The 26485-nt window shown below is 43.5% G+C and overlaps 1 long non-coding RNA gene across 1 annotated transcript in view; it reads right to left on the reverse strand.

Annotated features, from left to right (window-relative positions):
• Nucleotides 1-1927: 1927 nt before the first annotated feature.
• LOC124777927 overlaps nt 1928-26485 on the reverse strand; it is a 73197-nt gene continuing 48639 nt past the window's right edge. The window contains exon 2 of the long non-coding RNA XR_007015805.1: nt 1928-2190. This is a non-coding gene — a long non-coding RNA (uncharacterized LOC124777927). The remainder of the gene's footprint in view (nt 2191-26485) is intronic.

A 26485-nucleotide genomic window follows, 5' to 3' on the forward strand; every position in this document is an offset into this window, starting at 1 on the left:
CCACCTGAGGATGACGGACAGTTGCCCAAGGAAACATTGTGGAATTGTCACAATGTCTTCTGGCAGTAAACCCGTGAAGACTATTTGCAACATATCCACTGGGAAAGCTTGAAGAGTCAATTCTATATTAATTGGAAGCTATTTCATGTCATACTTATTTTCTGCTGTCTACAATTTTTGCATCATCAATCCTCACATGCCAACCCACACTATTTTTGAAATATATTGATTGTGAACAAAATATCTCGCAGTAATGAATTCTGAGCAGGGTACACCAAGTGCGACATCTCCACCATTTCATGTAAATGCCAGTAGTAGGGCAATGTGGGCATGAGCCCTTTGTTAGTGCAGGTTGCCTACATCAGAAGCAAGTGTGACTTTCGGACACAAACCTTTTGTTCTCTTTTGATTGACAGGTTATGACCCCCTGGGGATAATACTTACTTGTGATTGACAGGTCCTTAATCTATTGCCCCCCCACTTCTCCCCCCCTCCTCCTTCCAACACCTCAGGAAACCTCCAACACCCCTTCCCCTCACTGATACAGATACACTTTCAGGCCTGAGTCATTCGAATAGCCACCTCCCACTCTATCAGTTTCATTGACTACTTCATTAAATTGATCAATTAATTAACCTCTCCCCCTCTGGTAAACCCCCAAACCTCCTCTCCCCTTTCCCTACCTGAAAATTGATGGCCCTGTGCTGGAGACGAAGGATTTCATGACAGGAAATTCAATTACACTGCAGAGGATATATTTTTTATTTATACAAAATTCAGTCTGCAGGGGTTGGGTTTCCCTTGCTCATCATTCTCTGCTGTTTGGGAAGGTGCATGTCTTGTAAGAAGTAATGAAATCGATCTGTTTTATTTATTACGATTGCATAAGAAACACTGTCGTGATACCCCCATCACATGTCATTAAGCTGTTAAAAATCGTTCGATCGTGAAGCATGCGCAAACCACTGGAATGCACAGAACGTCTCTCTCTCTCTCTCTCTCTCTCTCTCTCTCTTTCTTTCTGACACACACACACATACACACACACACGCACACTCACACACACACGCACACGCACACAAACTGTGAACTGTGTAGCAGTCGACGATATTCCATCTTCATGAGGAGAAAAGACCTATGCTTTCAAAGTTATGCAGTTGCATTTTCTTCCACACATGGTTTCTTGACACCTAAGGTAGCACAATAGCATTCTGATAAACAGTCCACCACTCTTTCTCTGTCTGTTTCACCTTCTCTCTACTGATGGTGGCCTATCAGCAGTCAACGAAAGGCTTTCATCAATAACTCCACATCTTTAGAATTACGTGCAGGAAAACTCTCCTTTGTAAGAGAATTCGAAACTGGTCTTTGAGAGTGTTCGGCTAACCATGAACGCCAGAAGATCCTGACGAAGATTCCAGCAGAGTGGTCGAAACGGTGACTGTGAAGAAGAAATTGAACGTGATGCTGCCCAACAATCTAGATTTTCACATTCACTGACAACAGCCGTGAAAGCCCGCAGACTTACATATTGCTTCAAATATATATGTATTGCACTGCCTCCATATGCAGAGTACATTGATATAACGGCTTCAGTGTTGTAATTTTTGGCAAAAACGTCTGATTGCCTTCTAAGTCCAGACTCAAAGTGAGATCTGATGTTGAATATAATGAACTTACTGTACTTGATGGTACTTCATTTACTTGTTTTTACAGCACACCAGCTAAGGTAAACAGAGTAGCTATAAATAAAAGAGAAAAACAATAATTCTGGCATGGTGCAGCTGTAAATAAAAAAGAAAAACAAGAATTCTGTTAGTAGCGTATCTGTCACAAGGAAATTAAATTCTCTATATTCAGTAGTTTGCTATTCCGGAAAAAACTGAGTTAAGCTGTAATGGTTGTGTGGTGAAATCTGAAAAAGCAATCAAGGCCATTGTTGCTTGTATTATATTGTTTACTACTTGTACATGTTAAGCTACAGATAACAGACTCTGTGAAGAGAGTGAAAGCTATCGCCAGAGAACAGGCTGTCAACCGGCTGCCAGCTGCGAAGTCGTTCTCTTTCCGAACCATCGCCGCGGCACGCATCTAGATGTAATGCTACTTTCCTGCTACTCTCATAAACTAAACCAGCTGCTTAGCCAACAGTAGAATCTGCTGCTTCGTCTGCAAATGCTTCTGTCTCATCTGTGGGTAGAATAAAACAAAAGAACATAAAAATCTGAAGCAAATTACATAAACAAAAATAATGTAAAATTAACACAACAAAATTAAGCAAATCGAAACTAAGAAAGATCTGTAAACGTTTAATGGAAAAAAAATTGTATAGCTCTAACAAAACAAGCACAAATATGAATCGTTTATTCAGAAAACTGCACTGTAGTTTGCTTGAATTTACATTATATATTTCCAAAAATCTGGTCTTTTGGAATAGAAGTAGACCTATTTCGCTTATATTAAATTTATAAGATAAATGTTTGCTTCTGCCATGAAACTCTACATAACAGAACTGATGGAATTTTTCAACGCGAGAATATACAGGGTGAGTCAGGAGGGAAGGTACATGCTTTGAGAGATGATGGTATTAATGATTCTGAACAAAAAACTTCATATGGACGTATGACCTATTCCTAATGGTTTCCGAGATAGAACACATTTAATATCACTTTTGTAAGTTTTCCTTGAATAACTCGAAAACTGCACCCTCCAGTGAAAACGTGTCACAGTACAAAATTAAACTATATTAAATTTCCTACAAAAAAGATGCTATTCAGTTTTACTCCAGAACTTATGGTTTGTGCGAAGAGAGCGCGAGAATGTTGAAAAACTTGCTCGACGCACATGCGCTGTAGCTTACGTTTTGAGGTAGTTGCTCGATTTGATAGGCCATAAGTGTCCCGTATGAGACTGTTCGTCTCGACGTGCTCTACACTACTGTAGTATATTGTAAACCTTATTTTGGGCCTAAAAAAACTACATAAGCTACAGCGAATGCGCGTCGAGGGAGTTTTTCAATATTCTCTCGCTCTCTTCGCACAAACCATTAGTTATAGAGAAAAAAATGAATAGGACCTTTTGTGTAGAAAATTTAATACAATTTCATTTTGTACTGCGACACGTTTTCGCTGGAGGGTGCGGTTTTCGAGTTATTCAAGGAAAACGTACAAAAGTGATATTAAACGTGTTCTGTCTCGGAAACCATTCGGAATAGGTCATACGTCCATATGAAGTTTTTTGTTCGGAATCACTATCACTGTCACCCCTCAAAGCACGTACCTTTCCTCCTGACTCGTAGCAATTCTGAAGTAAAGAGTAGTCGCAAGGTTATAACATGACGTCAATAGAAGAACGTAAGGAGCACATTCAAAAACAGAAAAGAAACAAGACAATGAACAATTAGTCAGCTACTGTGTGAAATTAGAAACTTTTAATCTAGGAGTAACACAAATCGTGTACGTTATTACAATTGATCCAGTCACCATAAATGAAGCCAACTCATTCTCGAAAGGAACGGAATTCTACCGATAGTGGTATCATTCTAGTATTAGCCTTGAATTTTAGGAAAGACCTTGCGAGTACAGACGTACTTACATAAACAAGGTAACATTAAAACTTTTTTTGATAGTAATATGGGCATGGAAATAAATGTGATTTACTTTAAATTATACCAAAACGGGGTTTCACACTATCACCTCCTCACAATGTAGCTGTGGCATGAAAACTAGGAAAAGAATTCTAACAGGTGATCAGGAAATATTTCACACCTATTTTAGGTGACGAAAGGTTTATGTGGAGCTATGATGAGCCTATGCATAGGTGAGAACACTATGGGGAAAAATAAAGCTAAAGATGAAATCCATCGACTTGAAGCAGCATTGGAACAACGCACCATGTAGGTAATGAATCTTTGGCGATGTTTTTTAACGGGCTCTGAGTATCTGAAATGAGGTTTCGTATTTGAGATTGTTATTTTATATAATTTTTATGTGCTGGAGTCAAACTTGTGCTTTGTAGAGAAGTTTACTCTGGAGTAATCATCCAAAACAGGCCTAAACTGTGTGCCGAATTGAGTTTTGAAACCTGATTTATACCTCTGAAATGTGGGAAAAAATAAGAATTTATTATTTATTCGATTTATTGTCGACATTTGGTTCATTACAAATGGAGTAGGGCTGGGGAGAGATAATGACAGCAGCTGGAATGAGGGGCTGGGATGATTTATGTCTAGAGTGATTTCCACAAAATGTTACACTCCAAAGTTGAGTCCCAGACCAGTATACAGCCCTAAAAAGCGAGCTGGACTTAAAATTTCATGCATCATGTTATCTGTATTGTTCAACTATTAGAATAACGTCTGAACAATATTTTCTTATCTTTCAAATCTTGTCATTTCGAATAAAATTGGACTAGCAGTGCTGATATAGTGTTTCGCTTCTACAGTAACAAATACAGGGCTATTACAAATGATTGAAGCGATTTCATAATTTCACTGTAGCTCCATTCATTGACATATGGTCACGACACACTACAGATGCGTAGAAAAACTCATAAAGTTTTGTTCGGCTGAAGCCGCACTTCAGGTTTCTGCCGCCAGAGCACTCGAGAGCGCAGTGAGACAAAATGGCGACAGGAGCCGAGAAAGCGTATGTCGTGCTTGAAATGCACTCACATCAGTCTGTCATAACAGTGCAACGACACTTCAGGATGAAGTTCAACAAAGATCCACCAACTGCTAACTCCATTCGGCGATGGTATGCGCAGTTTAAAGCTTCTGGATGCCTCTGTAAGGGGAAATCAACAGGTCGGCCTGCAGTGAGCGAAGAAACGGATGAACGCGTGCAGGCAAGTTTCACGCATAGTGATGTGAAAGATTCAGTGTTTAAACCACCTCTACCAAGAAAAGTGCCAGAACTGCGAGCTCTTATCAACAATGCTTTCGAACTCACTGATGGGGACATGCTGCGCCGAGTGTGGGAGGAACTTGATTATCGGCTTGATGTCTGCCGAATCACTAAAGGGGCACATATCGAACATTTGTGAATGCCTAAAAAAATTTTGAGTTTTTGTATGTGTGTGCAAAGCATTGTGAAAATATCTCAAATAATAAAGTTATTGTGGAGCTGTGAAATCGCTTCAATCATTTGTAATAACCCTGTATAAGTGCAGATATTTTTACACGTGACGTACACACATCAGTACGTTGATAGTTTTTCTCTCTGTCACACACTCTTCCCACAAACACACCACAAACTTTATTACCTGATCTTTTGTGCATGGACACAACTGCAATCTGTAAGTGCCTGTGAGTAAAGACTAACCGTTTGGCGTTCACACACCAACATTTCAACACCTGTCCGCCGCGCAGGGCAAAATAGACATTAATGACTTGCTCTTGCCACATGTACTTTGAGGGACTAACCAACCTAAAAACATACTACTGCTAATACCCATAATTATTAGCCTGCAGATGATGTAAATGCTGATGAGATGTTACTAAGCACACAGCCCTCACTCACCAATAGAAATGTCTGCACTTATCACTGTTACAACCTGTATAGGAGAGGCAGCAGCATCTGGAGTCTTCCACAGAACGGCCTAAATGACCAGTCACTAGTTTTTCTAATGACGATGATGGATACAGACGTTGAAAGCATGAGGATTCATTCCAAATGACACAGCTTCAAAACTGCAACGGTTTTGTTCAGGCATACAGACGTGAAAGACTCTGAGTCCACAGAAAAATACCTACATGTTGTAACATAAAATGTAAATGTTATATAGAATTTCTGGCTTGGAATTACTCCAGATATTTAATCAGCTAAAGGGTTAGGTTATCAGTATTTCGGCCACATGGTTTATTTATGAAGAGTAAGTATTGTATTTCAGTGTAAATGTTTCGCGCCTATTACTATTATGATTGCAAGTAATGTGTAGTGATTTGCTTGTGTGGCTCATGATGATACGGAAGAAGAAAGCAAGATGGCGAAACACTGCTCTGAAAAGTAGTCTGCCGTGCTTAATGTATCCATCTGAAATGCGGGTACCCACCGACAGCGTGTGGAAAAAGCTGAGATACACTTTGGAAATTAATACTGTATGTATGTGTTCAGTAAGACGGCAGGAACTTGACGTCACAACTTATCTTCCACAAGATGGCCTATTTCCGAACAATGAAAACATACTCAAGATAAATGACAGTTGTCTGAACGAAATATTGTATAGGTTGTACATCGTATGTGATTATACTCTAGTGGCCATTAAAATTGCTACACCATGAAGAAATGCAGATAATAAAAGGATATTCATTGGACAAATATATTACGCTAGAACTGCCAGCTGATTACATTTTCACGCAATTTGGGTGCATACATCCTGAGAAATCAGTACCCTGAACAATCACCCCTGGCCGTAATAACGGCCTTGATACGCCTGGGCATTGATTCAGAGCTTGGATGGCGCGTACAGGTACATCTGACCATGCAGCTTCAACACGATACCACAGTTCATCAAGAATAGTGACTGGCGTATTATGACGAGCCAATTTCTCGGCCACCATTGACCAGACGTTTTCATTTGGTGAGAGATCTGGAGAATGTGCTGGCCAGGGCAGCAGTCGAACATTTTCTGTATCCAGAAAGGCCCGTAGAAGACCTCCAATGAAGGGTAGAGCCACGGGTCGTAACACCTCTCAAATGTAACGTCCACTGTTCAAAGTAACGTCAATGCGTACAAGAGGTGACCGAGACGTGTAACCAGTGGCACCTCATACCATCACGCCGGGTGATACGCCAGTATGGCGAAGACGAATACATGCTTCCAATGTGCGTTCACCCCGATGTCGCCAAACACGGATGCGACCATCATGACGCTGTAAACAGAACCGGGATTCATCCGAAAAAATTGACATTTTACCATTCGTGTACCCAGGTTCGTCGTTGAGTACACCATCGCAGGCGCTCCTGTCTGTGATGCAGCGTCAAAGGTAACCGCAGCCACGGTCTCCGAGCTGATAGTCCATGCTGCTGCAAACGTCGTCGGACTGTTCGTGCAGATGGCTGTTGTCCTGCAAACGTATCCATCTGTTGACTCAGGGATCGAGACGTGGCTGCACGATCCGTTACAGTCATGGGGATAAGATGCCTGTCGACTGCTAGTGCTACGAGGCCGTTGGCATCCAGCACGGCGTTCCGTATTACCCTTCTGAAACCACCGATTTCATATTCTGCTAACATTCGTTGGATCTCGATCAACGCGAGCAGCAATGTCGCGATACGATAAACCGCAATCGCGATGGGCAACAATTCGACCTTTATCAAAGTCTGAAACGTGATGGTACGCATTTCTCCTCCTTATACGAGGCATCACAACAACGTATCACCAGGCAACGCCGGTCAACTGCTGTTTGTATATGAGAAATTGGTTGGAAACTTTCCTCATGTCAGCACGTTGTAGGTGTCGCCACCGGCGCCAGCCTTGTGTGAATGGTCTGAAAAGCTAATCATTTGCATAGCACAGCATCTTCTTCGTGTCGGTTAAATTTCGTGTCTGGAGCACGTCATCTTCGTGGTGTAGCAATTTTAATGGCCAGTAGTGCACTTCCTTTTTGGGTGGCTACATTTCCTGAGGCTTCTTGAAGACAATATCAGTCTGGCACTTGCCTTATCTGTCATTCGTTTGATATGATCGTTTCGCTTTAAATACCTTTCTGACCAAGGTGTGTGATCACGGTAAATAGAAAAGGTTATGTGACCATCTACCGCTAGTGTAGGCAATGGCAATGAAGTGAGATACTTGAGCCAGTGGGTTCAGTTAATTACACGAATTAGTTGGTTCCATAAACCTTCCGACAGGCACTTAATGTGAATAGCAGAGTTATCACGCATATGTAGATGCCGACAGCGGAGTAAGATGGGCCGACGTGGTGACACGACAGACTGCAGAAAGGAGCTATCGTTCCTGGACGTGCCCTTATCCACACCGTGAATGAAGTTGCCAGATTTTCTGGCGTATTAACGGCGGCTATTCAACGTGTCTATGTGGAAAGATGTACCCCTCACAGCCAAGTAACACTTCGAAGGAATAATCGTCGTATAAAGAAACTAGCCTACTGGTACCGGAGACGAGTGTAACGCCTTGTCAGTGACGATCGGTTGCTGGTATTTAATGAAGGTCCATCTCTAACAGCGTCGGAGCGAACACTGGGAAATGGACTGCACGCTACGGACGTTTGGAGTCGTGTTTCTTTAAAATGCGCATTGCTAAAGCGGCACATAAATGGACCAAATACCACACAACCGGGAAGAGTCGTTAACTAGAAGCATATAGTGTTGTCTGTCGAGTCTCGATTTTGCATCTTTTCAAATTATGTAAAGCGTCGAACGCACCGACGTCCCAATGCGGTGTTTAAGACGTAGTGCGTGAAGGGCGTGGTTCAGAACGGAGTTTTATCCGTACCTTCACTTGGTAAACTCAAGCAGGACAATTATTTCAGCATTCTCCGTCTATGTCTTCCTGATTGAGTGTGAGCTCCCCTGTTCCGCTGAATCATCCGATCTTAAACCTGTAGAAAATGTCTGGAATTATACACACACACACACACACACACACACACACACACACACACACACAAATCGGGGCTCACTTCGAATCGGGTCTCATCGCTGAAGACAATTCTACCCCAGTGAATGAGATTCCAGGCCGTAGACACGCCTCGAGACGCCCTGGTCAGTGGTGCGATACCATCCCGATGGCCAGTCTCCATACGGACCGGCAGCTAGGAGTGATGGTCTGGGATGACATTTGATTTCATAGCAGGACCACTTTGGTTGTCATCCGCGGCACCCTTACAGCACAGCGGTACGTCGATGATATTCTGCTCCCGTTTTTTGCCCTTCGTGGCAAGCCATCCTGGGCTTACTTTTCTGCAAGATAAAGCCCGCCTGCAGATGCCGAGACTTCCCATTGTTTGTCTTCGTGCTTACCAAACCCTACCTGGGCCAGGTCGCCAGATCTCTCCCCATATTTGAACTTTTGGAGCATCAGGAGCAGAGCCCTCCAACCAGCTTGAGATATTGAGAATCTAATGCGGCAACTGCACATAATTTGGCACAATATCACTTAGGAAGGCATCCAACAACTGTATCAGTCAATTATCAGCTGAATAACTGCTTGCGTAAGAACCAGAGGTGGACCAAAGCTTTATTGACTCGCTTTATTTGTGAAGGTCATTCTCTTGAATAAATCATAGACTTTTCTGAAATTGCGATAATTTGTTTGTGTGCTTGTGCATCACATATACCGATTTCCGTCAAACTTCCTCGTTGTGCGTCGGTTTTGAGTGTAATTGGAATAGATGCTGAAACGTATCAAATAATATCTTCCCAATTTGGTAGCTTTACCGGCTGCAACAATCAAAATCAATGATTTGATTCAGATAGATATAGTATACTTGGAGAAACTTATTTTCCATTGGTCTGTTATGTTGTCTCTGGTCGAATTGAGGCATTTTCAATGCTAGAGGCGGTGTTACGCGGTATTAGCGTGATGTCTTCTGGGAGTCACCAATTCTGCCTAATCAAAATTATCGAGACATTCCCTTGTAATGAGGAATTGACCACCAGAGACAGACCCGTAAGTATGAAAGGAGGTGTCCTGTGTTGTCAGTAGGGAAGCAGTAACAGCAGAATGGGTGGGTCCTGAGAGCTGAGTGACTTCGAACGTGTAATAGCCATCGGAAGTCACTTGAGAAACAATTCCAACAGGGGCATTTCAAACCTTCTAAAACTGTCCAAATAGAATATTGGCGATTTGATTCTGAAACGCAAAAGCGAACGAACGATCACTGTAAAAGCAAGACCAAGTGGACATCGTGTTCTGAGGCATAGGGACCGCAAATATTGCTGAGATGGGTTGTAAAAAAGTCACATGACGTCAGCAGAAGGAATCACTCGTCAGTTTAAGCAGTGCAGGTAGCACAGTGAGAGTGCGCAGCGACTTAAAATGAATGCAGTGCGGTGGTCAGCAGTTTCTCATAAGCTACGCATTTCTGTAGCAGTGCTAAGCGATGCCTAAGCCGGTGTAATAGCGAATGCCTGTAGAACGTTTGCTGCACTCGTGTGTAGCGACAACATTGAAGTATGGAAGGGATGGTGTTGCGGTATGGAGGGTATTTTTCTTGGTTGGGTTGTCGTCCCATTATTGAGATAAAGGAACGCTAAATTCAGAAGTATATGAACACCTTTCACGGAAGTGCGTACTGCATACGGTAATACAACTGCTCGGAGACGATAACTGTTTGTATCAGCCTGACTATGCACCCTATCATAAAGCATCTGTAGGCTGTGGTTTGTGGTCAATAGCATTGCTGAAATGGAATGGCGTACACGGAGGCCCGACCTGAACCCAATGGGACGCCTTTGGGATGCGTCAGAAGGTCAAATTTGCTCCAGCATCCGACATCAGTATGATCTCTTGAAAACGAAAGGTCAGGAATTTCTCCACAGACATTCAAACACCTCACTGAAAGTGATCCCCGCAGAGTCGAAGACGTCATGAAGGCGAAGATTGGACAAGCCCCGTATTAATGTGCAGTAGCAGGTGTCGGGATACTTCCGACCAGATGGTGTACTTCGAAGCCTTGAGGGAGAAACACACTTACTGAAGCAGCGTGGAGCTCAGATTGAATTTCAAAATGAGTGTTTCACTTTCATAACTTACATCAAGAGCTGTAATTCGAGATATAAAATTCACGGTACTGCACGGCTTGTCTGACGGGAAACGAAGCGGAATGAAAAGAAATACAGCAAAATAAAACGAATGGGGGCGGTGTAAAATTTTATACATGTCGATGTTCCGGCAGTAGTAGGGCAGCTGTAGGTTTCCGGAGGCGCAGTTGGGCCGCGGCGGTCCGTCTGGGCCGGGGGACGAGGCGGCGGCCAGTCGTGTAGATTAGGCCGGCGCTTGCTCGGGTTTGGCGGCGCGCCCCGCGCTTGCCGACTCTGGGCACGTAGCGCCGCGGACGCCTGCAGGTCGCGCCGGCCCCACCATTTATACGACGCCGATACGCCAAGGCGTGCGGAGGGGCAGGGGCGGCGGGGGCGGCGTGGGCGGAGGCGGCCACACCCTGCTTATTGGTTTCCGCGGCGACCCGCCTGTCCCGGAACCTGTCGCTGCTACAATCCAGCCGCGACCCGGTGACAAGCTCTCAACCAGCCACTTTATCACCCACTTTCCACACCAGCCCCCAATTCATTTACCGTAGTGGCTCTGGCGCTGGGCGCATTACTCCTGCAAGTGTGCCATATGATTCCGATCCACAAACGTACACTTTTTGAAGAAGTATCATACTTGTATAAGATTGGCGAAATACCATCAGACTTTCCAAAAAAAAGCATTAGCCACACTATTCTGAAGATTGCAAGAGTCGAAAAGTACGATAATTGTGAGCGCAACAGCTCATGCATCCAAGCTGTTGTCAATAATAATGTACAAATGAATGGAAAAGAAAAGTGAGGATCCGATAGGTGACGATCAGCTTGGCTTGAGAAAAATATAAAGACACCAGACAGGCAGTTCTGACGTTGCGGTTGATACTGGAAGCAAGACTGAAGAAAAATAGAGACACGTTGATAAGATTTGTCGACCTGGAAAAAGCGTTCGGAAATGTCAAATGGTGCAAGATGTTCGAAATCCGGAGAAATAGGGGTAAGCTATACGGAAATACGGATAATATACAATATGTACAAAAACCAAATGGGAACAATAGGAGTGGAAGAGCAAGAACGAAATGCATGAATTAAAAAGGATGTTAGACAGGGATGTAGTCCTTTTCCCCTACTGTTCAATCTGTACATCGAAGAAGCAATGACGAAAATAAAAAAAAATGATTCAAGAGTCGGATTAAAATTCAGGGCGAGAAGATATCAATGGTAAGATATGCTGATGCCATAACTATCCACAGCAAAAGTGGAGAGGAATTACAGGACCTGTTGAATGGCATGAACGGTCCAATGTACGCATAATATGTATTGAAAATAAATAGAAGAAAGACGAAAGTAATGAGAAGTGGGAGAAATGAGAACACCGAGAAACTTAACTGGTGGTCACGAAGTAGATGAAGTTAATAAATAACTCTAGCTAGGCAGTAAAATAGCCCATCACGGGCAGAGAAAGGAGGATAAAAAGCAGACTAGCACTGGCAAAAAGGGCATACTGGCCAAAAGAAGTTTACTAGTATTAAACATAGGTCTTAATCTGAGGAAGAAATTTCTGGGAACCCAAAGTTGGAGCACAGCGCTTTATGGTAGTGAGACATGGACTGTGGAAAAACCAGAACAGAAGAGAATATAAGCATTTGAGACATGATGCTACAGAATAATGTTGAAAATTAGATGGCCTAGTAAGGTAAGGAACGAGGAGGTGCTCCGCTGAATCGGTTATAATGACATATATGGAAAAAAACGACAAAAAGAGGGGACAGGGTGACAGGGCATCTCTTAAGACAGCTTCTACGTTACTAGAGGGGCTCTAAAGGGTAAAAACTGTAAGGGAAAGAAACTTTTATCAGGTAGGACTGATACAGGATATTGGGGATATTCAAAAATAGCTTTGTTTTTCGTCATGAGTTCCTTTAGTAAGCGCACAGTGTCAAGGAGATGTTCATCCATTTCCAATCGCAGACGCTACAAGAGTAGACGTCGTGTATTACACTGTGATTTGCTACTAACGGTCCAAGAGCGTACGCCTGTAGCTAATTAAAATACGGACGCTTCTGATGACGATCTAACAAATCCAAACCGATTATAAAAAAAAGAAAAATCATGCGATCAGTTTCTGCTTTGGATTCTACAAGTTCTTAAACATTGGGTCGCTGTATACTTCAGTCTGATGAAAGAGAAATACCGATTCAGAGGCACAAGGACACTCAAATAATTCAATGGCGGCAAGTGAAAATTTCACATTTTACACGAGTGGTCGCCTTAACTGCTTCTGCTGTCCGAGCACACTTTACAAGCAATCCAAATTTCCAACTTGTGGTGTCTAATTTCTCGCGCTTCCTCTCCACCATACTCAAGCATTTAGATATTACTGTTATATGTGCGGGTCTTTTCTTGGGGTGTCTGTGCTTTCTGACATTCCCGAAAGGACGGACACCACACGTATGACAGTAACATACGAGGGTGGTAAGTCATGGCGTCTATAGTATATCATGCGAACGTGTGTTATTACCATATTTGCAGTAAATATATTCGTAACCTCGTGGCACATATTACCGAAATCAACTGACTGATTCTGACCGCATGCGAGGATGGCTCGGTACCACTGCCTGAAACATTCAGCATGAAGTTGACCATGCTACAAGATGAATCCTCTCTAACGCACCCTACTCACCAGACCTCAGTACATGCTACTTTGACTTTGTTTCACGACTAAGGGAAACGACTAGGTCAGAGCCTCTTTGCAAACAGGATGAATGCCCTCATGGTATTTCGGTGGCGGATGGCATACTTTGAGGGAAATGTCAGTGCTATTCAAAGCCTTGCCCATGATTGGCAACACTGTGTGTTTGCGCTGGAGGACTATTTTGAAGTAGACTAGTTGATACTGATTCTTTTTACTCCTCTCCTGGGCCCGTCAACACCGAAAGTGGACTGTTGATGACTGGAAACACGTTGTCTGGTCGGACGAGTCTCGTCTGAAATTGTATCGAGTGGATGGACGTGTACCGGTACGGATATGGAGACAACCTTATGAATCTATGGAACCTACATGTCAGCAGGGGACTGTTCAAGCTGGAGGAGGCTTTGTAATGGTATGGGGCATGTGCATGTTATATTGGACCCTTGATAAGCCTAGATACGACTCTGAAGATGACACATACGTATGCATCCTGTGTGATCACGTGCATCCATTCACGTCCATTGTGCACTCCGACGGACTTAGGCAATTCCAGCAGAATAATGCGACACCTCACACGTCCGGAATTGCTACAGAATTGTTCCAGGAACAATCCTCTGATTTTAAACACTTCCGCTGGACACCAAACTCCCCAGACATGAACATTATTGAACATATCTGGGATGCCTTGCAACGTGCTGTTCAGAAGAGTTCTCCACCCCCTCGTCTCTCCATATCCATTCCTTCCTGCTCCTCCGTCCGTCACAACATTTCACCTTCACCCAGCTATGACCATCACACTTTTAGCCCTGTAAAATGGGTTGACAAAACAGATTGATACTTCTCACAATACACCTGTCATGCCAGTTAGCCAACATGTCATGGGTTTGATAATAATCTTTAGCCCCTGATGTATAGGCTGCCCTGTAAAACAAAACAGTGTGATAAGGAAGGCTGACACTACTCTTGGAGTGTATGTGTGCTGTGCAGGCCAGCCTACATGTCAGAGGCAAGAGAACAGTTTTATGCATGTATCTCTTCTCCTATGACAGATAGCGGGATGTACACATCATAGCGATGATACCTGTGAGGTGTACTGTTTGTGTGTCACTAACAACTTCCACCAAGAATAACTCCAAAAGTATGATAGGAGCTGAAACGTTTGTGGGACAAAAGTTGCATAGGACAACGGGGGCCATAATATGACGGTTTTTTGTTACTAGGTGGAGTCGTGTCAGTGATATGAAGGCCAACTTTGTGTTTTTAAATGGGATGCTACAGTTTGGTGCTTATTTTCTGATAGAAGCTATCGAAACGAATCCAATAATGTGTAACAGTAAGGTCTTTCAAGGTCGACGACGGTCTCAAATGTAGCATGAACGTCCGTTTACAGAAGGTGTTCGAAGTGATGACTATTGGAAGCAATGCAATGCTGCAATCTTCTTATCATGGGTCGAGTGATATTCTTTACCACATCGGCAATTATCGAAACACATGCTCTGACAATTCTCTCTCGCTTATCTTGAGGTGTAGTCGGAACGCTTTATGAACAATATCTTTTACGAAACCCACTACAAAAAATCCAGTGGCGTCAAGTCTGGGAATTATCTCTGCAACTCATTTCTAGCCATCAGCGAAAAATGTTCCGGACACCCGTTATGTTGATGCCACATTCTGTTCCTTGTTCCTAAAGGTATTTCTTCCAATAACAGACCTAATGTTTCTTGCTGGAATATGGTGTACTACCTGCTATTAAGATTTACTTAGAAGAAATAGGGGCCTATAATTCTGTCCTCCGGAATCCCACAGCATACATTCAACGACCAAGGTTATTGGTGTGCAACTTTCTCCAGCCAACATGGATTTTCAGTTACCCAATCATGCATGTTGCACAAATTAACATTTCCATGGTTCGTGAATGTAGCCTCATCAGCAAATAAAACCAAATTAATAAATGTTCATCCCTCTGAATCTGAAGTTGAGCCCATTGGCAGAATTCAATGCCACGCATACAATCTCTACCAGTTAATTCTTGGTGGAGACTGATACGGTAAAGATGATATTTAGGGAGATGCAGAACATGAACAACACTACTCTGGTTCAGGCCAGATTCCCTTGCGATCTGACGCGAACTAACACGAGGATCTCGAACCACAGTGGCAAGAGTACCAATTTCCGTTTTCTCGTTAGTAAGTTTCCTTTGCAGGGTATGTTTCCGATGCGCTAAAGATCCAGTTGTTCTCAATTTATCATACAAATACATAAATATACATCGTGCAGGGTGCGTACGCTGAGGATATGTTTCATCGTATAAGTTTCTAGCTCTCACTGAATTTCGTTGGCATTCTCCGTAAATGAGGAATACAGTATGCACATTCGCTTGATTCGACGATACTAGTCGTGCCGTTCTTATTAGTGTTGCATTGCGAAACCGTCGAATGGTGTTTACATGTCAATGGTACGTTAGATGGATACGCCGTATTTGGCGAATATCTACAATTTGCACTAAATACGAGAGAGAATTATCAGAGCGTGTGCTTAGATAAGTGCTGAAGTGATAATTAATACCACACAATCCATGATAAGAAGATTGCAGCTCTAAATTGATACCAATGGTCATTACTTCGAACACCTTCTGTAAATGGACGTTCATGCCACCTTTTTGACCTTTACTGACCTTCGTTGACCTTTCGGTTACACATCATTGGATTCGTCTCGATAGCCACTGTCAGAAAATAAGTACCAAACTATAGCATCCCATTGAAAAAACAAAGTTGACCTTCATATCTCTGACACGACCCCACCTAGCAAAAAGCACCCACAAACTTTTCAGCTACTGTCATACTTTCGGCACTCTGTATATACACGTTAGATGACTACGTCGTATTCGGCGAATATTATAAGCCTTTTCCTGCAGCTTCGTCTGCAGTTGTGTTTGTTGACACACATATTACACACATCTTCTCCTCCCACTCTCTTCTGCATCTCTGCCTCTCCCTCTGTCCTTCTTCCCCTCTCTCACCATCACGTCTATCACCCATCTTTCCGTCCATACCCTACTGCCCCGCTGTTCATTTCCTCCTCACCCCCTCTGTGCCCTCTCCTCCTTCCTCTCTCTCTGCCCATCTCCTTTTCCACACTTATTTGTCTATTTACTCCTCCTACTCTTCCTCCATTCTTTTTTGTCCATCTCCTTTCCACCTCTTCTCTCCATCCATCTTGTCCCCTCCTCTACCTGTCTATGTCCTTCTCCCCATCACTTTTTGTCCACTTCCCCCTGCCCTGTCACTCTGCCCATCTCCTGCCAACTCATCCATCTCCTTCTGCGAACCTCAAGCTGTTGATCTCCTTCTCCTGCCCCTGCCTGTCCATCTCCTTCTTTCCCTTTTCTGTAGTCCCTTTCTCTGTCTGTTCCATCTGCTCCCCTCTCTATCCATTCCCTCCTGCCGCCTTCTCCCCCTATTAATTACCTTCTGACCCCCCCCCCCCCCCACTCTCCCTATCGACACCCCTAGCCCCATTTTCCTGTCCATCCCCTCCTTCATGCATCTCACCTTTCGCTCAACTTTGCACACATATACTTTATGCCTCTGCACAACAGGTCGATAATTCAGGCGAATATTACTCCAACACAACACTCGTCACACAGGGTAGTCCACATGTACGGACCTGGAAACCGTTTCTTTCCCCTGTTGCAGAAACTGTTCTGCAAAGCAGGTTGATAAGGCAGGCTGATATTATTCCCACACCACACTTATGTCACGCAGGGCAGCCTGTATATCATGAGGAAAAAAAAAAGTTTTTACCCATATCTTCGCTTCTGTTGGTCTCCAAAGAGGTGATACTCGTGAACTTTGCTGATTGTGCTCAAAATTTGGTTCAAATCAAGCCAGGGATTTGGTAGGAGACCATAGACATACATAGATATATGCTTAGAATCCACTTTATAGGTATAAATATAGATATTAAAGTAAACTAAACCCTGTGATCAGACGCAGAGAATTGCATGATTTCGAATGGCTGTCATGTTATTCTATATGGCGTCGTTTGGATAAGGTATTGAGGGTCATGGGGCAGCTAACTGCTCTCTCGCTCACTGTCGGCTTTCCAGACTTTGGAGCTGCTACTTCTCTTTCAAGCAGCTCCTCACTTTGCATCAAGAAGCTGAGTGACATCTTAACATTACTGTTGCCAACGGAAAATCCCTGGTATTACTGCAAATTGAACCCAGATCCTCTGCGTGGCAGTCAGAAGCGGTGATCTCTCACCTATGGAGACTTGCTGTACAGTATATACAAAATCACTGACATTTACAATTTTCTCTATCACATAATAGGACTGAGCGAAAAATATGCACGAAATTTGCAGTTACCATGCTCACAGTCATGTGGCACTGTTAAGAAGTGAACTCGTATTTGGGAATAATGTTTCAAATCTTCGTCTGTCCATCCAGATTTAGCTTACCGGCGCTTTTAGTAGTCTATTCCCAGAGTGACTTCTTTGGAAAGAACGCCGCAGGTTTCCTACCCGATCGTTCCCCAGTTCGAGCTTGTGTTCCATCCATAATCATCTCACCACTGATGAGGTAGTAAAGCCTTAACCAACATTCTGAAAATATTCAACTTTTCTTCGGTATAGGCCTAACTGATTTCTCGTGTCAACATTTGTCTCTGTGAATATTTCTTTCAGAGATGTGTATACGCGCCCTCATATTTTTTGGGTTGTAGTAGTTTCTGCTCACAGTGACAATGGAATTTTTTCACAAAAGCTTCATTATCGCACCATTAATAAGTGGTGTGGTAGACACACATTCGTTAAAACTGAAGTACTCTGAAAAAACCATATGAAATACACTATGTTACGACGATTAACAAGTATAAAATAACGCATCACATTATATTCATGCCAATGAGGCTGTGTTTCCAAACAAAGCACTTAGCAGCTTTCTGCATTGTCTGTCGGACTGACGTCTCAGGTGACTGCTATTCACCTATTCCCGGGTGTTAAGTACATATGTTATCTCACGAGTCCGACTACTGCACACGTCAACAACTACGGTAAGTTAAAGGCATTCCCAAAAATGAGTGACTACAATCTCAATGACAAAGCTGAGTCTTAATTGTAATGTTTCTACAGTATATTACTGCAGATTCTCTGAGAATATCAGGCAAAATAATCTCATCACTTTCCCCACGTAATCTTTCCAGTAGCAAATACTCAGTATCTTCGCAACACCTAACTTCCAAATGAACAAATTTTCGGATCACGTTATTATGGACGCGTAGCGCAACAAAATAAAGAAAAGTAGCCTGCCACAAAGAAGTGTAGTGATGATACTAGTCTTTTTACGGATTAGTGTGTAAATTAATGAACGGAAGGCTTCAGTTGGAGAAAACATTCCGAGACGAAGTTCTTGTACACATCAATGACCGCAAAAAACAAAATGTGATGTTCTGTACTCTGCAAGTTGCTGTGAGTGAGTGGCAGTGGAGAAGACGAGCGTTAGATTCATAGAGGAGCCTGTAAATGCAAGAGCGCCCTGGTGAAAGCCGGGGTTTAAGAAGAAGAAATATGTACAACAGGATTCTACCAGCTACGGTTTCTTTCTTTTAAGTTTACTTACGTTTCACAAATGTTGTAGGTTGTTAGTCTGTTACGCCGACCACGTCTTCGATGTTCGTGATCGCATAAACGACGAGCCAGAACAGCAAAACCTAACAACATATGAGATGTAAATATCTGGTGCAGCTGGAAAGTAGACTTTCTTGTTTGTACTAAAGATTCACTTTAAAAATTTAACGTTACGCGTTCGGGCTAAGCTACAACACATAAGAAATTACACGGTTTTTGAGAAAAATTGTTGTAAATATGATTGATAAATAGATATGTTATCGAATCTGGGGTCATTAAGTAAATGAGAGGAGAAAATGCGAAAGCTATAAAGTTTTTATAATCCACTATCGCGTCAGGAACTGATAGCTTGCAGAACATAAAGCTGAAAAATTTAAGATTTAATGTTTGGGAATTGCGTTTATCAGCCAGCAGCTGAGTGGACTTTATAAGACATGCTGACAGATAACAAATATTTACCAGATCGAAAATCTATCCCAGAAGCTTGCCTTTGCATGGACAGAGCACTGCGCATGAAAGACAGTTTTCATCTGTCAGCAAGTGTCACCTCATATTTTACCGCAATTAATGATGCCTAATTTCATCTGCGATGGTTCACTGATTTGTTGTAGTTTTCCTTCGCACAATATTTGGGTAATATAACTCGTTGCCATCATCAAGTGATCTCAATATTGACACATATATTTGAAATGGTATCAGATTTTATTGAAAGCAAAAAACGACACAAAATGACCGACACAAGGCGCTTCATATGATACAAAAGCAATACTTCACATGACAACTGATTGTTAGCAAAGACGATCTTCTTTATAACAAATGATCAGCCTGCTGGCAGTCATTCATCAACAATACCTATAATCGAGAGACAGTTGCACAGCGTATCGGCATGTATGGTGATAAAATGCCGTCGGATGTTACCTTATAGCATCCTTAATGAGGTAAGACGATAGCAGTAGACTTGCGACTTCAGGTAACGTCACAATCAATAATCACACGTATTGGGGTTTGGGGAACTGGGAGGCCAAGCGTGGCAAAATGGCGACTCAGCACGCGATCCTCATCAAACGATGTGCGCAATAGATCTTTCACGTGTGGAGCAATATGGAATGTAGCGCTATCCTGCTTAAAAGTCGTATCTCCCAACAAGCGTTTACCAGCCAGGATATGGATGATGAGATTCTTTAGCATATTGGTGTACCTCGTACCCTTCATGCTGACCAATTGAAAAGCATCGTCCCAGTATTTCCTCGAAGAAAAAGGATCTGATCACAACTGATATGGTAAATCCACAGCACACCGTGACTTTCTCGTTATGCACTTATGTATCGACGACTGTCTAGAATTTTCGGTTGCTTAAGTTCTGCAGTTTTGGGTGTTGACAGACCCTCGGAGTGTGAAATGGGCTTCGTCAGTCCACTACACGTTACACAACCAATCGTCATCTTCCCTCATGTTTTGAAGTGCCCACACAGCAAATATTCTCCACGTCAGAAAATCGGTGGCTAACAGTTCATGATGGCTTTTTTTGTACGGATAGCATTGAAGGGTACGCCTTAGTGCTCTACAACCAGTAACACGTGGTATGCCAGTGCGACGTGCGACTTCACGAGCGAAGCCTTCACCAAGAGGATATCAACCCGCTGAAGTGTTCATTTCTTCCTAAACTGTCAGAGCAGCAGTAACACATGTGTTTGGTTGCTCACTATGGGGCCTATTGTCAAAATAACCACTGGCTTCGAACTTCGTGATGATTTTGTTCACTACGACGTTTGTCACAACTGTCAGAGCAGCAGTAGCACATGTGTCTGGTTACTCACTATGACGCCTATTGTCAAAACAACCACTGGCTTCGAACTTCGTGATGATTTTGCACTTCGACGTTTGTCACAGAACATTTACCCGTTCGAATACCCTTCTTCTGGCGATATGATAGTAAAACTGCAATAGTGAATTCTCCATTCCGATAATAAAGCTTCACAAACAGTGCCTCTTCTATAGTCAAAATGCCGCAATTGCTGGTGCATCTGATTCCTTCTGTCGCTGCAGCTCATTTTATACGCAATTTTCAGGCGGCGTCACTGACTTATTGCTGGCCGGTGTGTGCACTGATTTTTGTTTTAATAAAACCTCATGTTATTTAAGGCATGTGTGTCAAGTTTTACCACGCTACATACATTACCCCGTGAATTAGGTCATTTTCAAATATTATCTTACTTTTGGGTCGCCCTGTACATTGTACAGTTTGCCCACAGTTTTGTTTCTCTTGCTGAGACCGATGAACTGTAACAGTAATCAGTTGTCTGCACATTTCTGCACTTGCCCATAACTCTTCTTTGCGTATCTGTCCGTTGTCCAAGACGTACTGAAAGTTTCAGGAAATGGGAAAGATACGATAGAAAGACAGATTCGGAGAATATTTATCCCGGTTTTATTGACTGGTAGCACTATCTCACATCGTACTTGGAGCTTGCATTCGTTGAGTACACGGAATTTGGGTACTAATGATGTGCTCGACGGATTCCTCTTTAGCTTCTCCGTAATCTCTAGGATCGCCTGTGATCCAGTTTGTTAAACCTACTGTTTCTTCGAACTCACACGCAGAGGTTATTTACAGTGAATGCCTGCGTAGTTAATATCTTCCTATGAGTGGATGAATGCGCTTTCTATTTCAAAATTACGAAATATTTCTAAATTCTAGTATTTCACGGGCTTTATTTTGTATGGCGAGTAACGTTCTCTGTGTGACAGTCCTCGATACTGTTATATGTGTAGTTACCTGGAAAGAAAGAATGAGTTGCAACGCAACGTTTGCTGGGAAAACCGAAGAGGCAGGTTCAGCCGCCAAATCGGAATCCGTTTTCTCCCACTGCACACTATGGGCCTTTGCCCATTTGGTATTTGAGCGTTGTGTTCTATGCCTGTTTGTCGAGTGTAGGTGAGCATAACAATTCTGTGATGTCATGTATGTGTTGTGTGATGATGAGAGAAGGAAAAGGGTGAATCTAGCTGCCGGTATAGAACCTGTTCCTTTCTAATAGCACTAATTGGACTGCCGAGCTTAACGACCCCGTCCCGCCGTTGAATCACCATCAACATCTCACATAGCCTCACTTGCTGAGACACTAAGAAGAGTTTGTAACTCAACCCAGGACATCTGCGCCAAGTCCAGCGATCTTGAACATTCGGCCCCGGTGGCTCACTTTCTTGCCAACCAAATATTGGCGCTGAATAAGGTTTCGAAAGGCTTTCCTCCGCATAGAGCGCTACGGTACAGGTATGCGTTAGGATGCTCGGCTATGGAGGCTGGTGCTTACATGAATTAGTTGGAGTACAACACACGCCACGGATATTTGACTGAGTGCGACAAGAGTCATTGCCACATTGTAATGCATCCTCTGAGACTGCCGATCGACACTCTGAATAGTTGTTTACGTAAGAAAATTGGACTGTTATCTCGATATAGTCAATTTAAGATCCTATGCTACCAGCAGCTGACAATATACAAAATGTAGCCCTTCTCCGAAAAATCTGTGAGGAGAGAAGCAAGTTCGCAACATTGACAAAAAGAATTGACGGGATGATGCAGCATGTGATAAGAGATTAAGAAATAGCTCCAATAACACTGTCACCAGCAAAGGCATCGTCCCAAATAGAACAAATATACATAAAGTGTATAATAAATATCGTTTATATACCCGCCTATGATCACGAAATTACTAGGTCCTTAGACTACTGGTTTGGGTCAGCGAAGACCATCTTCATATCTGCAGCAAAACATGGGAGAAAACACAAATATAACCAGAGCATTATTTACATCTTAGAACAATAGCGTATTAGAATTATTGTCACATAATCATTTCCTTTTTAGTAAGCTAAATTTAAGTTTAGTTGTGTGTTTAATTTATTACATTTTATTACTGCGACACCTTATATTCCTGGTAGGCCTACTACAGACTTTCCCTACTAGATTATTCTTTTTATTCCATATCGTTCAAATATGTAATTGTCGAATATGTGTCGGATTTCAGTAGTAGCATCTAACGAACTTAAGACACAAACAGTTTGTGGCTACAAACAGTTTGTGGTTACCATACAGTGGTTTGTACGAACAGTGATGCTGTTAACAAAATGACCCCGGCCACACTGTGGCGTAGTACAGTGAAGAGCCAAAGAAACTGGTACACTTGCCTAATATCGTGCACCACCCCCGCGACCAGGCAGAAGTGCCGCAAGATGACGTGGCACGGACTCGATTAATGTCTGAAGTGGTGCTCGAAGGAATTCCTGCAGCAGGGCTGTCCATAAATCCATAAGAGTACTGGGGGAGGGGGGGGGGGTTGGAGAACTGTTCTGAACAGCACGTTGCAAGGCATCCGGCATATGATCAATAATGTTCATGCTGGGGAAGTGTTTAAACTCAGAAGAGTTTTCAGGAGCACACTGTAGCCATTCTGGACGTGTGAGGTGCCTTATTGTCCTGCTGGAGTTGTTCAAGTCCGTCGGAGTGCACAATGGCCGTGAATGGATGCAGGTGATCAGACAGGATGCTTACGTGCGTGTCACCCGTTACAGTCGTACCTAGACGTGTCAGGGATCCCGTATCACTCCAACTGCAAACGTCCGCCGGTCATTGCGGCCGAGCGGTTCTAGGCGCTTCAGTCCGGAACCGCGCTGCTGCTACCGTCGCAGGTTCTAGTCCTGCCTCGGGCATGGATGAGTGTGCTGTACTTAGGTTAGTTATTTTGAAGTAGTTCTATGTCTAGGTGACTGATGACCTCAGATGTTAAGTCCCATAGTGCTCAGAGCCATTTGGACATTTGCAGACGTCCCACAGCAATTACAGTGCCTCCACCACTTGAACAGTCCCCTGCTGACGTGCACGGTCCATGGATTCATAATGTTGTTCCCACACCCCTACACGTCCATCCGCTCGATACAATTTGAAACGAGACTCGTCCGACCAGGCAACATGTTTCTAGTCATCAAGAGTCTGAAGTCGGTGTTGACGGGACGAGGCGAGGCGTAAAGCTTTGTGTCGTGCATTCATCAAGAGTACAGGAGTGGGCGTTCGGCTTCGAAAGCTCATATCGATGATGTTTCGTTTAATGGTTCGCACGCTGACACTTGTTGATGGCCCAGCACTGAAATCTGCAGCAATCTGCGGAAGGGTTGCATTTCTGTCACGTTCAACGATTCTCTTCAGTCGTCGTTGGTCCCGTTCCTGCAGAATATTTTTTTCGGCCGCAACCGGATGTCGGAGATTTGGTGTTTTACCGGATTCCTGATATTCACGGTACACTCGTGAAATGTTCGTATGGGAAAATCCCCACTTCATCACTACCTCGGAGATGCTGTGTCCCATCGCTCGTGCACCGACTATAACACGACGTTCAAACTCACTCAGATCTTGAGAACCTGCCAATGTAGCAGCAATAACCTATCTAAATCTGTGCCAAACACGTGGTATCTTATATAGGCTTTGCCGACCGCAGCGCCGTATTCTATCTGTTTACATATCTCTGTATTTGAATTCGCATGCCTGTACCAGTTTCATCGACGCTTCAGTGTATATAACATATTTTAAATATATGCCATAATGTTAAGCTGATTTTGTGTTTATCCATAGACGATGTCACCTCGATTTCATTATATTAGGATATGTTTTAAAAGAGGTATGCCTCGTCATATTTTAGACGCATGTTTTCCAAATATATGTCAGTAATACTTTTCATTATGGCCTATTTTATTGTAGTAAGATGTAGACAAGCCACTAGTTGTATTTGTGTTTGTGTATTTGTGCATTTTCTGATCATAGACGGGGACATAAAAAAAGTTTATTCCCCAAGTACTTGTTGGAGCTGTAGAGAGTAGCAACTTTAGGGGAAGGAAGCATAAGACAATCACACATCACTGGGAAACAGCAAGCAATATCTGCAGTAAACGTGGCCGAGTCTCTTGACAGAGACGCGTTGCCGCAAGCACGGTGGGTGGACACGTGGCGAACGGCAGGCGGGGCTTTTTGCGGGCCCCACACGGCTCTGAGGCGGCGCCGCTGGCGTCGTTCCACGCGCGTGTTCCGCCGTAAAGCACGCAGGCGCCAGCCGCAGGCGGTGTTTATACGGCGACGTGAGCTGAACAGGGGAGCCACCTGCCGCCGTCTCCGGCTGCAGCGCTGTGTGGGGACCACGTCCGAGCCAGTCTCCTCACGTTGTAAAAAGAGTGTAGTTCTTCAAATGTGTAGCTCAGGCGTGGAACAGGATGCTCAAACGCATTTTCAAAGCAATGTTTTAAAGACATGATGGCGTTTTAGCCGCTTGTCATGACATCGGCTACGAGAGTAACCCGAAAGTTTCTATATGCAAATTTACATGCTACGTTATGGAACAATACAAGGTATTTCAAAGCTTCTGTGTCAAATCGAAACAGGTAATAGCGAGTACTCAACCGGTTACACTGTGTCGGGAATCAACATTTATTGCGTTATAGACATCACATAAACACACTGTAGCTCATAGTAATTGTCCAAAGTGACGACTGCCAGTCTCAATGCATGCATGGCAACGACGCTTGAAGCTCTACCGCCAGCTCTCAAAGATACCCGGTGTCTACTGTACCAGCAGACAGGCAGCTTGGACTCTAGAAAGCGAGTCATCATCCGATTCTACGGGGGTTCCAGTCCAGCGGTGTGAGATCAGGCGATCGCGCTGGTCATCGGTCTTCTTCCAATCCAACGATGATGGTGCGTGTTGTTCAGGTGCTCGTGGACAGTAATAACCGAAGTCGGCTGTTGCACCATAGAGTTGAAACCACATCCTTTGTATGACAGAAAAGGGTACAGATTATGACAGCATATCTCACAGGAAAACCTATCCTATTAGGAGATCTTGGATAATGTCCGCCGATACGTTGGTAGATAATCGTTGCTGTTGGCCACAAATGTGGGTGGCGTGGGGATTGTCCTCATTCTAGACATGGCTGTTTCGGTTGTTGAAAACACCATCACGGATAAATGAGACCTCAACCATGAACAATGCAAACTTTACGAATTTCGGCACTACACTGCGGTGGACAATCCATTGACAGAAGTCAAAGCGTGACTCAAATTCTGTTATTCCCAGTGCTTCCTCACGTTCTTTATGATAGGGCTGTAATAACCGTTCGACCAGTGCCCTAAACACTGTATCCTTCGAAGTGTGCGTTTCACGGGCAAGTTGGATTGTCGGCCACTCGTTGCAACACCGCCTCCTCAAAGTCTGGTATTGGGACATGTCTTTGGCGAGATCCTTGGCCAAGTCTGTCTGGCGTGAATGACCCCGTCTCTCGTAAGTTGGTGTCCGTGGAGATAAGCTCCTACCAAGTAGAATGTCGCCTGTTGGGAAAGCATTCATTGTAAATTGATGCTGCTTTAGGCGCACTACGTCCTGCCGCACCGTACTTTAAATGTGTGTCTGCCAAC

Source organism: Schistocerca piceifrons, chromosome 2 (genome assembly GCF_021461385.2).
Source record: "Schistocerca piceifrons isolate TAMUIC-IGC-003096 chromosome 2, iqSchPice1.1, whole genome shotgun sequence".
Classification (NCBI taxonomy): domain Eukaryota; kingdom Metazoa; phylum Arthropoda; class Insecta; order Orthoptera; family Acrididae; genus Schistocerca; species Schistocerca piceifrons.